This window comes from Ambystoma mexicanum, chromosome 7q (assembly GCF_040938575.1).
Source record: "Ambystoma mexicanum isolate Mex_15411 chromosome 7q, UKY_AmexF1_1, whole genome shotgun sequence".
Lineage (NCBI taxonomy): Eukaryota > Metazoa > Chordata > Amphibia > Caudata > Ambystomatidae > Ambystoma > Ambystoma mexicanum.
The window spans coordinates 757,735,511-757,748,250 of record NC_090941.1 but is presented as its reverse complement, the minus strand read 5'-3'; the positions used below and the strand labels follow the sequence as shown (position 1 = coordinate 757,748,250).

At 45.5% G+C, this 12,740-nt stretch overlaps 1 protein-coding gene across 7 annotated transcripts in view; it reads left to right on the top strand.

Annotated features, from left to right (window-relative positions):
* ELMOD1 (ELMO domain containing 1) overlaps positions 1-12,740 on the top strand; it is a 446,580-nt gene that overhangs the window by 42,067 nt on the left and 391,773 nt on the right. The window lies entirely within an intron of this gene.

The following is a 12,740-nucleotide window of genomic DNA, read 5'->3' as shown; positions in this document are numbered from 1 at the left end:
GGCCGCCTTCGTCGAGCTAATTTCTTTTTCCCTGATTCCTCCCCTCCTATTAAGTTAATAGAGAGAGGATGGATGAAGGGTGATAGGGGCTGTTTGATGGTTCGCTGAAGCACGAATAGGCTCCGCAGAAGCAAAGGCGCTGGAGAGGTGAAAAAACACCCGCCAGAGTTGAGGCAAGTACATGAGGGGTTAGTAGCCCCAGTGTAGGTCTTCAGGTGCAGGCTTGTATTGCAGGTTTTAAACCAGTCTCAGCACCGTGGTTATGTTCAGCTCCCCGAGGGGAGGGGCGTGAGTGTGGAGCGCTTGGGGCGGGCGGCACGGGTCCCAGTCACCACGTGTCCAAATCATGCCCGGTGAGCTCCCCCAGTAGAAGCCCCAAGTCTGTAAGGACTCACGCCCCCCTCGGCTCCCTTGTTATGTTGACTTACCTTCATGATGGTAGTGGGTCGGCGGGCCTGATCTGTGCCCGAGGTGGGTTTAACCACATTCGCCTAACCCTCTCCCAGTTCTCCAGTGGGTAGAAGGAGCATGGGTGCTGACAGGGGGTAGTGGAAGTTATGCTGCCGCCCCTCTCTATTGCCCACTCCGGCGGGAAGGTCCTCTTTGGCCGAGATCCAATGCAGGCTCCCTGGAGGCTAAGGCTGAAACGGTGAGGATTCCATGGATCAGCAGCGAGCCGGGCAGCGGGTGTCCCATTGATCTCAGCTTCGATCACTGTGACGGTCATGGGCTTTCCCCCAGAGGCTCGCCTGGCCCGAGGGGGGGAGACTGGAGGTTCCTGGAGGCAGACCACGGCACACGGAACTCAGGCCTCACCCACGCCATGGAGCCCGGCTGTTCATCCTGGAGCCACGCAGCGGGCAACGAGACGCAGGAACTCTGCCCCCTCTATGCAGTCTTGAATCTCGGGTTTTACGAAGTGCAGAAACTCCGGGATCTTTTTCTATTAGGTGCTGCGCAGACTTAGGGTGCTCTTGAGGGGGTTGGGTGTTCAGTCCTTGGTGGATAGGGGGGGCCTCAATTCCCTTATTCAATCCCTGATGAGGAGACCGACGGAGATGTGTCAGAACGTCTCCGCGCTCCCTGGTGGCTCCCCAATCTGTATCTTTTTGACAAAAGTCAGATGTTTGTCAAATATGACACTGTAATGGGGCAGTTGAATATGCAGGTAATGCCCACCACCCCTACTCAGATGAGTATACAATACCAATTCCTATCCCTACCCCTTGCCAGTATTCTGGTGAGAAACGATACCAGTTGAGACAGCCCTACCGCCCCAAAAGTCAATGGGTGAAAGACAAAACTAAGATCATAAAGTTGTTGTTATGAATAGATGGTGTGATCAGAAGAGTGATAGGTAGTTGTTACTACATATACATAGAGCTAGAGAATAACTAGATGACTATAAACATACACACCAAGTACATGTAGAAGACACAAGTTCATATAGACATTAAGAGCGCGTAGACATGAAGTACATATGCACGCAGACATGAAGAATATTTGCACGAAGAACATACACACGTGTATATGTAGCCCCTCAAACCATTAACATGTAAGAGATGCAGGGCACAACATGGCAAAGAATGAACAAAGGTATAGCCATTTTCCTAAACGCAGAGGCCACAGCAGGTCTCATAATTAGCAAGGAGTCAGAACCCAAGATGCTGAATTTACAAAAACACATGTATTGTAGAAACTCGTGCAGCGCTCAGACAGTAGCTCAGAGCTAGAGCCAAGGTCAGAAACTAGGAAGGGAGTAATGGATGAGCACAACGCAGGCACGAGATAACAGTTTCCACGACGAGAAGCGGTAGACTCCCCAGTTAATCAATTTTAATAAGAGCACAAACAACCATTGATGTCCAGGTGCATGAGAACAGCAAACCAAAATACTTTATAGAAAGTAACTGAATAGTGTCCCCAGTGGCAATAAAAACACAACATGCACATTAGAACTCGCTAAAACCTTAATAAATAGATGAAAATCTACTCTTAAACATGGTTTTGAGGTGCACCTGAGTCTTCCATCATTAAGTATTATTCTGACTAATTGTGTGATCCTGGGTGCACCTTAACAACACTCAAATTCCTGACCAACTCCACAGGTAGAGCGGTGCTCCAAGACCAGCAAGCCATGAAAAAGGGAGGGGAGAATCCATTGTCGGACCAAGTAATAAAATTTCTCGTTTGTCACCATTTAAACATGGTTCTATGGGCCTCATTACGAGTTGGGCGGTATCCCGGCAGTAAATCGGCCATAATACCGCTCAACTGAATTACTGTTACTGCCACTTGGTCCGCCGCAATTACCCCTGGATTACAAGTGGTGGGGGTAGTCCCCATTTGTTTTATTCCATTTGGACTCATTGGGCTTTTTGGGGGGAATTAGTGCAGTGGAATTTAGGACGATTCTGCTGTTTTTTTTGGCAGTGAGTGGAAGGATTTACATCCAGCATTTTGCTGGAGGTAAATCCTCCCCTCCAGGCCTGACTTCATAATTTGGCGTAGTGCTAAAGTTGGTAGTAACGTATTTACTGCCAATTTTACCACTTAAGGCCATACTTGTAAGGAGGCCCAATGACTCCGGGTGCGACCTTCCGATCGCACACAATAGGTCACACAAGCGATTGCAGCACAAAAGGCCCCAATTCTGCAGGTGTGACCTTTTCTGCGTGAACATCTCCCGGTCATTGTCCGGGGGGGGGCATGGTCCCCTGAGCTGCCAGTCTGCATTAGAGTTGCTCTAAAGATCAAGACCAAAATCTGAGTGTCATCGGCATATTGCTGACCTACCAGGCCTCTCTCCTCTATCAATTGAGCCAATGGATAAATATAGACATTGAAAAGGAGTGGCACACCGCAGGATAGAGGACAGCTAGTGGAGCAAAGTTGCCCGTTTGGACCCTCTGTTTTCCATCCTTTAGGTAAGGGTTCAATTAAGCTAGGGAATATTCATTACCCCATCTAGACGTTGTAAAAGGATACTGTGCTCCAGAGTTTTGAAAGATGTGGAGAGGTCCAAAAGGATAAGGGCACCTGGGTTATCCATCTCTTAACGCCAGAAACTCCTGGTGAATTAATAAAACTGTTGTTTCCGTACTATGTTTGGGACAGAATCCAGATTGTCTACCAGCTAAGAAATTACCTTCTTCCAAAAAATTAGATAGCTAATTGGAACCCTCACCTTCCATAACTGTACTCAAGAAACGTAGGTCTGAAAACTGCCTGAAACTTTTTGGCTTGTTTGCCCTATGTGACTATTTAAATAATGGAAATATGTGTGCCTCTTTCAATAGGGTTGGATAACAACTTCTTTGAAAAGAAGCATTGATGATATTGGCCAAATGTTCTGCCACTAGCGCAACATGATCTTTAATAAATCTGGGGGTCAAAGGATCTGAAGATGCACCCGAAGGTTTCAGGCGATGCTCTTTCTTAATTATATCTGCACTAGACAAAAAATCAACACGTTTAATGTGCCGGGTTTTTGTAGTGGTGCTTGCATGAAGCAGTCTAATGTCATCCACCAACCCAGCTGCTGTCATAGCATTACTAGTAGGATTTTACCAACTTCAGAAAGGTAAAAGGCTGAGTTCCCACTGAACGTATCCAATCTATGGGTTGCCCACAGATGCCTGAAGCAGGTCCGTTTACCAACTGAACTTGCTTACGGGGTTATTAGGACTAGCAGAATACCTTGAACCTCTCTTTGTGACCCTTGAATCCCCTTGAGTGCCTTCACCTGCCTTGACATTACTTTACGTTCCGTGACTGTACAGTGATTTGTGGGTAGACACAACATTTCTCAGTGCATCAAACTTCCTTGAGCTTCTTTGAAGAGAGTTCTTGGGTTGCCCATGCTTTTACACCATAAGCCTGTAGACTGCTTTTAAGCAGATTTCAGGATACCCGACTCCTTGATGGAAAGAGGCTGAGGTGCTTTTTATAGAAATTCTCGAGAGACTGAGTTGCCAAGCAAAGGTGTTGCCAGAACCATGCATCTTGGGGACTCTGTCTACACTCACTTTGCCTGACATTGACTTCGTCATGCATTAACTTCTGCATGCCTTTTCTTCGTCTGTATTTTCACAATATGAAGATGGCAATGAATGCGGTTAAGGTTAGGATTGGGGGTCAAGGGATGACAGGGGTTTAGACTATGGGGCAGACAAGAGGGGCGGCTGAGGGGGACTTCCATTGTAACTAAGAGGTGAATGGTAGGAGATGTGAAAGACAGGAGAAGTAAAGGTATGGAGAAGTAAGTGTCAAAGTGAATGCAGGCAAAGTAGAGGCATGCAACATCCCAGCGACGGTCGGATATCCTGGAGACTCGACTAAAATTCATATTCACGCACATGGTTTGCTCTTTTTCTGGATCTCCTGTTAATCCACAGCACAGAGGAACTGATACAAAATGATCATTGCTGCCTTGAAAAATGCCATTCATCTCTCCCAAAGGCAGTCTACACACCCTCTTTTAAGAATACAACACGTGACCCTCTATAGCAAAACAGATAAGGCAGTAGAAAGGTGCAAACTGTTAGCATGAGCTCAAAAACGATTACCAAAATATTGTGTTTTTATACAAGCACCCATTTAAACACACAACAGATCTGCTTGCTTTTTGCTGTTCCCACTGGTCTAAACATTTAGTAGACGTGCAATTATTTAGTCATCTTGAGTGCATTATAGATTTCAGCACCTGCCGTGCAGATATGCTTTTTGGAATGAGTGTCAATTGTTTTTTTGGTTAGAGTTTAAATGCATCCACCCGACCGCTTAGTTTGCCACCTAAAATGGCTGTCAAGTTAGTGAGTTCCCATGTATGCATTGATTTACATTCGATCACCACAGAAACACTGGCATAACACAAATGTTCTTGGCCTCCAGCCAGGTAAATAAATTGTCCATAGCAACTGTGTAGAGTCTTATGATAGAATACTTGTCGTGTTCTTGTGGGAATCAGTCCACTATTCCGCAGTGGCTCCTTCACCCGCCTACGCCTACTCCTAATGGGCATATTTACTCTGCATGGATTTATTTACAAAACCAGTTTGAAAAGTTTATTTTATACCGTGTCCATCGCACGTTATTTATCTAAATTAGGAGTCTTTGCTAATTCGAAATATTTGAAGACGTTCCTTGTTATTGCTGCTAGCAACTTTTATTTTCACCTCTAGTTAATTAAAGCCTCAACTTTGACTCTTATGAAAATAAATCTTTATTCAAAGGAAAGTGAAGAGATCTTTAGAAAACCCAGAGACCGTATTTTGTAACGTTTTGCGGCAGAGAAAACAATGTAGCAAAACTATTTCGCACAACTTCTTAACTATGAAAGATGGGACTTTGTGTCAGTCAGCATTATTTAGCTCCATTTCATATGTGCAAATCAGCATTTCCCCATTTTTGCCCCAGGGTGAATGTCTTTTAACAGTGTTATGTGAAGTGCAGAGTCGAGTGCAGTTTTTTGCGAAGTGCGGTTGTGTTTCACGTGTCGGCAGTATCCTGTTGTACTTATCACAGAACGGTTGTTTCCCCTACAATTTAGATGGGGGGCAACAGGGGTATTTTGGGTGCTGCACAGGCCAGCTAGCTGGCCTGTGCATAGCGCACCTCCAGGGGTATTTAAGGGGGCATGGAAGGTTCAGGAGCAGGCGACGATTATGACGACCATACGGCGACACATAGAAGGTATTTTCTGGAAATCCGTGCTGGGGTTACTGAAAAGTATCCCAATTCAAATTGTCAGAAGAGAGCTTGCTCTGACCTCACTCAATGCTAATGCAACATGGAAATCAATCTCCTTATATCGTAAATGCCTGGAACATAATCCGAACAGAGGGTTTCAAGTCCTTAAAAAAGCAATGAAAGACCCTTGGGAAAAATATTAAATGAGTGGTCATCTTATCATCAAAGACCTGAATGACTTGGACGAATCATTGGTGAGAGATCCTGACAAAATAAAGAAGAAATTATATGCCAATGATTGGATTGAGACATACGAGTCGATTTACACGTATAAACACAGAGAAGACTTCTGGTTTGGAGCCCGGAAGCTGAATGTATTACCAACGTATGTGCAAATCATCCAAACTGGTTCCTAAAATCCCAATATATGCATTTTCGATTTAACATCTTTCCAACTAGACAAGTTCTAAGCAAGAGGAATGGGCTGTCCAGAGATACTACATGAAGATTATGCCAAAAAAAAACTCAGAGGATCACTAAAACATTTAGTGCTGATTTGCCCAGCATTAAGAGCAGAAGGAGATCCCTTTCTGGGAGAAGCCATGTCAAACTATCGAGCAAGGTTGGTCGATGACTGGTGGAATATCCTAGTAGAAGGAGAGAAAACGCACATCTGCCTGGCCCTGACTAAATTCTTGCTGTCAATTTTTGCAAAAATAGACGAACTGATAAGTAGAGAATTACATTAACTTGCAGACAAGCCCTACTACTCCGATAACAGAGGCTGACGAAACCATGCTGGACTTGTGAAATCTCCAACAGCAATTGAACACAAGAACTTTTATATGCTGCACATGCAATTTTAACTTAATTTATTGCTTTTTTGCTTGCTTTTTTTGTACTGTGAATCTATTGGCTAAAGGTTTTCTAAGTTGTAAACTGTTTTGAGCCAATTAAAAATAAAAAAAAAATATGACACCCAGAGACTAGGGGAAGAATGTAGGAAATAATGTGATAATCTGTTCTCGGCAGAATCTCAAGGGGATGGCAGTCACATAGCAGACTTTTGGGATTCGTCTGCAATCCTGAAAATCTCTGGGGAGATCTCAGAGCTTATTCATTCCCCCATTACATAGGAGGTAGTGATTAACACCACTACGGATATGAAGGGAGATACAACTCCAGGAGATTATGGCTTCCCTGTGAGATTTAAATCAATGCTGGGGGCTATAATAGTAATCATTCCTAAGGAAGGGAAAGATCCCAAATCATGATCCTCATACAGGCCGATCTCCCTTGTAAATAGATGTAAATATCTTGTCTAAAATACTAGGGAATAGACTGAATGGGGTTCTGCCATCCCTGCAGACCACTATGGACCAGGCTTTAGAAAGGGTTTACACGGGTCTGGCAACATTAGAAAAACACTGAACCTGATCCATCTAGCAAAGCAACAGAGACCAGAATCGTGCCTAATCTCATTAGACTCGGAGAAGTGTTTTGACCGGTTGGATTGGCGTTATATGGGACGATCTTGGAAAGAAATGGATTGGGTCTGGAGATGGTGGTGGCATTTTACAGCTCACCGACAGCAAGGGTACAGCTGAATGGAGTGATGACTGAACCCTTCAAATTATCCAGGGGTACTAAACAGGGTTACCCCCTGTCCCTGCTACTATATGCAATGGCCATAGAGCCCTTTTCGATTGCCATTAGAGCAAACGCTAATATCAGAGGAATTCAATGGGGAGACATTGAGTTTGAAACTGTCACTATTTGCAGACAATATCCTGGAGTTGAGGAATTGAGGAATCACTTAAAGAGCTGATGGTAACCATAAGGCCCTTTGGCAAATGCATCCAAATAAAAAATACTCCCAATTAGCTCTACAGGATTAATGTCAGATCTAGAGACAGTTGGGCTATGGATGAGAATAGAAAGAGACAATTACATACTTGGGGATTGCAATTCCTAAGGGCTAACAAGATTTCAGCCCATGAACTATGACCCCCTCATGGAGATCTTGTGTTAGGATCTTAGCAGGTGGGGACACCCTTCCTATCTGGGTTTGGGAGGATGACATCAATTAAAATTAATGTTGTGCCCCGCCTGCTGTATTTGCTCTCCTCGATATCATCCCCATTGCCAAGGATATTTTTCAAAGTCCATAACTATATAATATGCAGATTAATTTGGCACGGTCTTAAGCCCAGATTAAGAGAGACAAACTAACCCTTCCTAAGGATCATGGGAAGTTGGATTCCCAGACATCTTTACTTGCTATAAAGTGGCCCAAATTAGAATAATTCTGGAACATATGAGAGCTAGTCTAGAAACGTATTGGACATATCTGGAAGATAGTGCTACGCAACCCAAGAAAGTGAGAGACGTATGGTCACCAATAAAGAGTATCCTGACTAGAACTTGCCTCCACCCAACTTTGGAAGTGTTATTGAGAATCTGGAAAAAGGGAGAAGATAAAGAGAAATTGTCAAATTGGCCATCCCCTATGTCCTCACTTTTTGGGGGTCCCCTATTGCTCTTAACCGGTTAAATCTCTGTAAGGCACAGACATTGTCAGGTAGAGGTTTAAAAAAAGTTGGTCAGCTCTTTCCGGAAGGGAAGTTCAAGAGCTCTGAGGAACTATCTAAAACCCTGTGTTGTGGGTTCTATGTCATATCATCGACAGTCATTTTTATGACGGGTGTTTTTGAATTGGTGTCTTTGAATAATAGAAGATGAAAGGGCATATCACAGATCCTAAATGGATCAAGAAACTGGAGAGAGAGCTCATGCCCTTTGTATATATGTTCATCACCATTGATCTTGTAGACAGACAGAAGTATAGAATTACTGAGAGTTGTTAGCAGGGGAAGCTCTCCCTGACAGTATCTGGGGAAAAATGTATTAAGTGTGAGAAACCTGAAGGTGCCCTCACACCCACACCCCAGGGATTTTCTGTTCAGTTGACCAGGTAATGGCCATCACTCTTGGATCCTGACAAGTGAGATATGGACAAGTGAAGTAAGACCACCTGTGTGGAGGGTGCTTGGGATTTGGGAGAGAGGGCCAGATGGCGAGACATGGTATCCCCCCTTTCCTAACACTGACTTACCCTCCCTTCCCTCAACCTTCATGCCCTATTTTACCTTGTAAATATCCATCAAGTAATGAGAAGAGGAAGAATCAGCTAGGAGTAATACACACTTACTATGACAAACACTGCTCTAGTACTGGGGGACGAAGAAGAGGGATATAAAGGTATCCAATTCTGAAGGTCATGCATGCCCCATTAATTGGGTTAATTATGGTCAGGCAAGACAAGCCAACAACTCACACCTGAGACCCCTTAATAGGGCTCAGGTGTATGAAGGAGGATCAGGATGAACAGGGTGAGAGGAAGGAAAGGAAGGAACTAGGAGGACGACAGTGGTGGGAAGAGACCCAGGAGTCTGGACGCTGGCATCGATCCCAGAGGACCTGCAGCTGGAGTGAACAAGACCGGGAACCTCCAAACCGGAAGGTGGGCAGCTGGGCTGCTAAACCATAAAAAGAGAGAGGGAGAGGCCACCTATCTCGAAACCCAGAGGCAGCTGGAGCTGCATAAGCAGTTGGGAGGGAGCAGGAGAGATGCGGTCTGCGTCTACTGGGGTGTCGGAGGCCAAGAAGTGTGTCAGGACGTGTACGACTGTCATGAACGCGCGTTCATGGAAGGGTTGGAATACATGGAAGCGCCATCATTGAAGCAGCCCACATTAGTATTGCAATGTTCAGTTTATGATCTAGTCTTCCAAACCACCTTCCTGTGTTCCCTTGTTTTTCCTCTTTGGGTCTAAATGCTGTTTTCCTGGCTTCCTGGCTCCATTCCTTCCTGCTTTCTTTGCTTCTCCTGGATTCCCCTGCTATCTCCCCTGCCTTCCGCTGCTTACCTTGGTATCCTCTGCTTTCCCAGCTTCTGCTTATCTTCTTCCATTCTCGCTATCCTCCGCAGTACTATTACTGACGCCACAGACCTGGTAATGCTGCTCGCTCGACATTACCATCTGCTGTTTTTTTATGCCTCACGGCCTCATCCCTGCAATTGGTTTGATTCTGGGAGGTGCGCCTCTAACCCCCTTTGTTTCTGCCCACAGGGCATAGTGGCGACTTCCCCGAACAGACCCTATCCCTTCGACAAGAAGGGAACATCCAAGCATCAACCCTTGGAGGCCAAGTCAAGCCACACTGACCAATCTGCCTCCATCTCCTCAGGTGAGAGTGAAGGGGAGCATTATGAGAGCTTGCAACGCCCCCCTGAAACAGCAACAGCTGAACAAGTCCAAGAGCTGCTCTCAGCAGTTCAGGGGCTGTCACTAGAGGTACAGGGCCTGAAGGCCGAAAACAGCTTTTTGCCAACTAGTGACTGCTCAGGACACCCACCAGACTGATCTACCCCCCCGACCCCCTGGAATGGCATCAGGGAAGTATGACGGATCTCCCAAAAGGTTAACGGTGTTTCTTGATGCGTGTGTGGTTTATTTTTACTTTCAGACCCAGAGCATATGCCTTGAATCGTTCATGTGTGGGGTTCTTAATTTACAACCTGGTGGGAAATGCATTGACTTGGGCTAGTCCTCTGGTTACCTCCTCCAACCCACTTCTCTTGGATTACAATGCCTTCCTGAATCTGCTTAAGCATACATTCGAAAGACACGAAGTAGCCTTCACAGCTGGAGAATCACTTCTCGACATCAAGCAAGGATCTTCTGACCTTATGTCATATATTTCCTCCTTCAACCGCATTGCTTTTGAGGTAGGATGGCCCGAAGGTGCCCAATTCAGTTTTCAGAAGAGGGCTTTGTGAAGAACTTAAGGTCGAATTGCCCCGTACTCGCGTCCCAACTCTCTGGAGGAACTGTTCTCTCTGGCATTACAATTAGACTATCATCTCTCAGAATGACGTGCTGAAAGAGACACAACTGTGAAACTGTGTCATCTCCTTTACCTATGGCCCCTGTGCCTAGACAGGAAACCGCCAGTTCCGAAGAACCGATGAAAGTTGGTATGGCGAGAGGTCCTTTGACACCTGCTGATAGGCAGAGACAAAGGATTGTGTCTATACTGCGCTTCTGAGGATCACTTGCTGCAGAATTGTCCAGAGGTTCCTCCACGTAAACCAGGAAATGGGAGACCCTGGTTTTAAGTGGGACCACTAGCCAGGGTGTTCCTATGTGTCCCGTTTACCTTGGACAACCCAATTAAGGAGAACCTGGACACCTGTCTTATGGTTCTTCGAATCAATCTTCGTTAGGGTAAACAACAACAACTCAATGTTTTGGCTTTGCTAGATTGCGGAGCAGCTGGAAACTTCATAGACGCCCGCTGTGCTCACCAGGAAGGTGCGCCCAAGCTATCTAGACCAGATGATCAACCTGTGCAAGGGGTTGATGGGCGGCCATTGAGTTCTGGTCCCATCACACATACTTCTGTTCCATTACAGATGTCCAATTTTGATCATAAGGAGACTTTGTCCTTTGATATCAGCAGGGCAGCCCACTTTCCCGTTAGCTTAGGCATGCCCTGGTTGCAGTTACACAATCCTCTCATTAACTGGATGTTAAACATGGCTTTACTCTGCTCTGATTACGGCAATACGTCCTGTCCCATATGCACCCGGAGTAAATATTCCACAACCAAACCAGTCGGTTTTCTTGAGCAACCCAAGTTGCCAGTGGAACCGTAGAGTCATATTTTCCACGGATTCTGTAGTGGACCTCCCCTATCTCAGGGTTGTTCTACTATTATGATTACCATTGACTGCTTCTCTAAAACAGCACACTTCACACCTTTGAAAGGGTACCCACTGCACCTGCAATGGCACAAGTTTTTCTTAAGGAGATTTTCTGTTTACATGGCCTTCTGGTTTCTATATTCTCAGACCAAGGTTACCAATATAAATCTACATTCTGGAAGACGCTCTGTCAACTACTCAGAATCGAACTAGACAACACCGAACAAGACAATTGGGTGAGTCTTTTGCCAATAGCAGTATTCGCGTACAACAATGCCACACACTCAGCTATCCAGATTAGTCCTTTTTCTGCCTTTCTGGAAGACATCCTCAGGCCTTTCCATCTCATTCTTTCCCATCTTCCATTGTACCTTCTGTTGATTCATATTAGATTCCATCGCCTTGTCCCGCAAGGATGCCCATGGAAACCTAGCAGATGGCAAACAATGCTACAAGTGACAAGCAGATGTTCATCGAAGTGGAGTCCCTGGATGGAAGGTGGGTTCTTGAGTCTGGCCATCCAGGAAACACCTCCCAAGATGGGTTCATCTGTCGAAGCTGTCTCCGAGATACATTGGTCCCTTTACCATCACGGCTCAGATGAAGCGTGTCGCTTTTAAATTGAAACTGCAAGAAGCCTCCAACGTAAGCAAAAAGAACCAACAATTACAAATCCATGGCCCTTCTTCTGTGGTATATGAGGTTGAGAGGATACGTGATTCCCGGTACCGGAACGGCAGGCTCCAATACCTGGTTCAATGGAAAGGATATTCTTCAGCGGAGGGCTCATGGGAACCCGTTGGACACATCAAAGCTTTAGGGTTGATACAACGGTTTCATCACCTGCATCAAGGAAAACCCGGATACCTTACCCATAAGAAGGGGCATACTGTCATGAATGTGCATTCATGTAAGGTTTCTAATAGATGGAAGCGCCGCCATTGAGGTGCCCCCATGTTAATATTCCAAAATGCACTTCGCGGTCTAGTCTTCCAAACCACCTTCCTGTGTGCCCTTGTTTTTCCTCTTTGGGTCTAAACTCTGTTTTTCTGCCTTCCCGGCTCTGTTCCTTCCTGCTTTCTTTGCTTCTCCTAGATTCTTCTGCTACCGCCCCTGCTTACTTGGGTATCCTCTGCCTTACCAGCTTCTGCTTACCTTCTTCCGTTCTTGCTATTCTCTGCAGTACTATTACTGACACCACAGACCTGGTAATCCTGCTCGCCGGACTTAATCATCTGCTGTGGTTTTTTTATGCCTCACAGCTTTTTCCCCTTTGTTT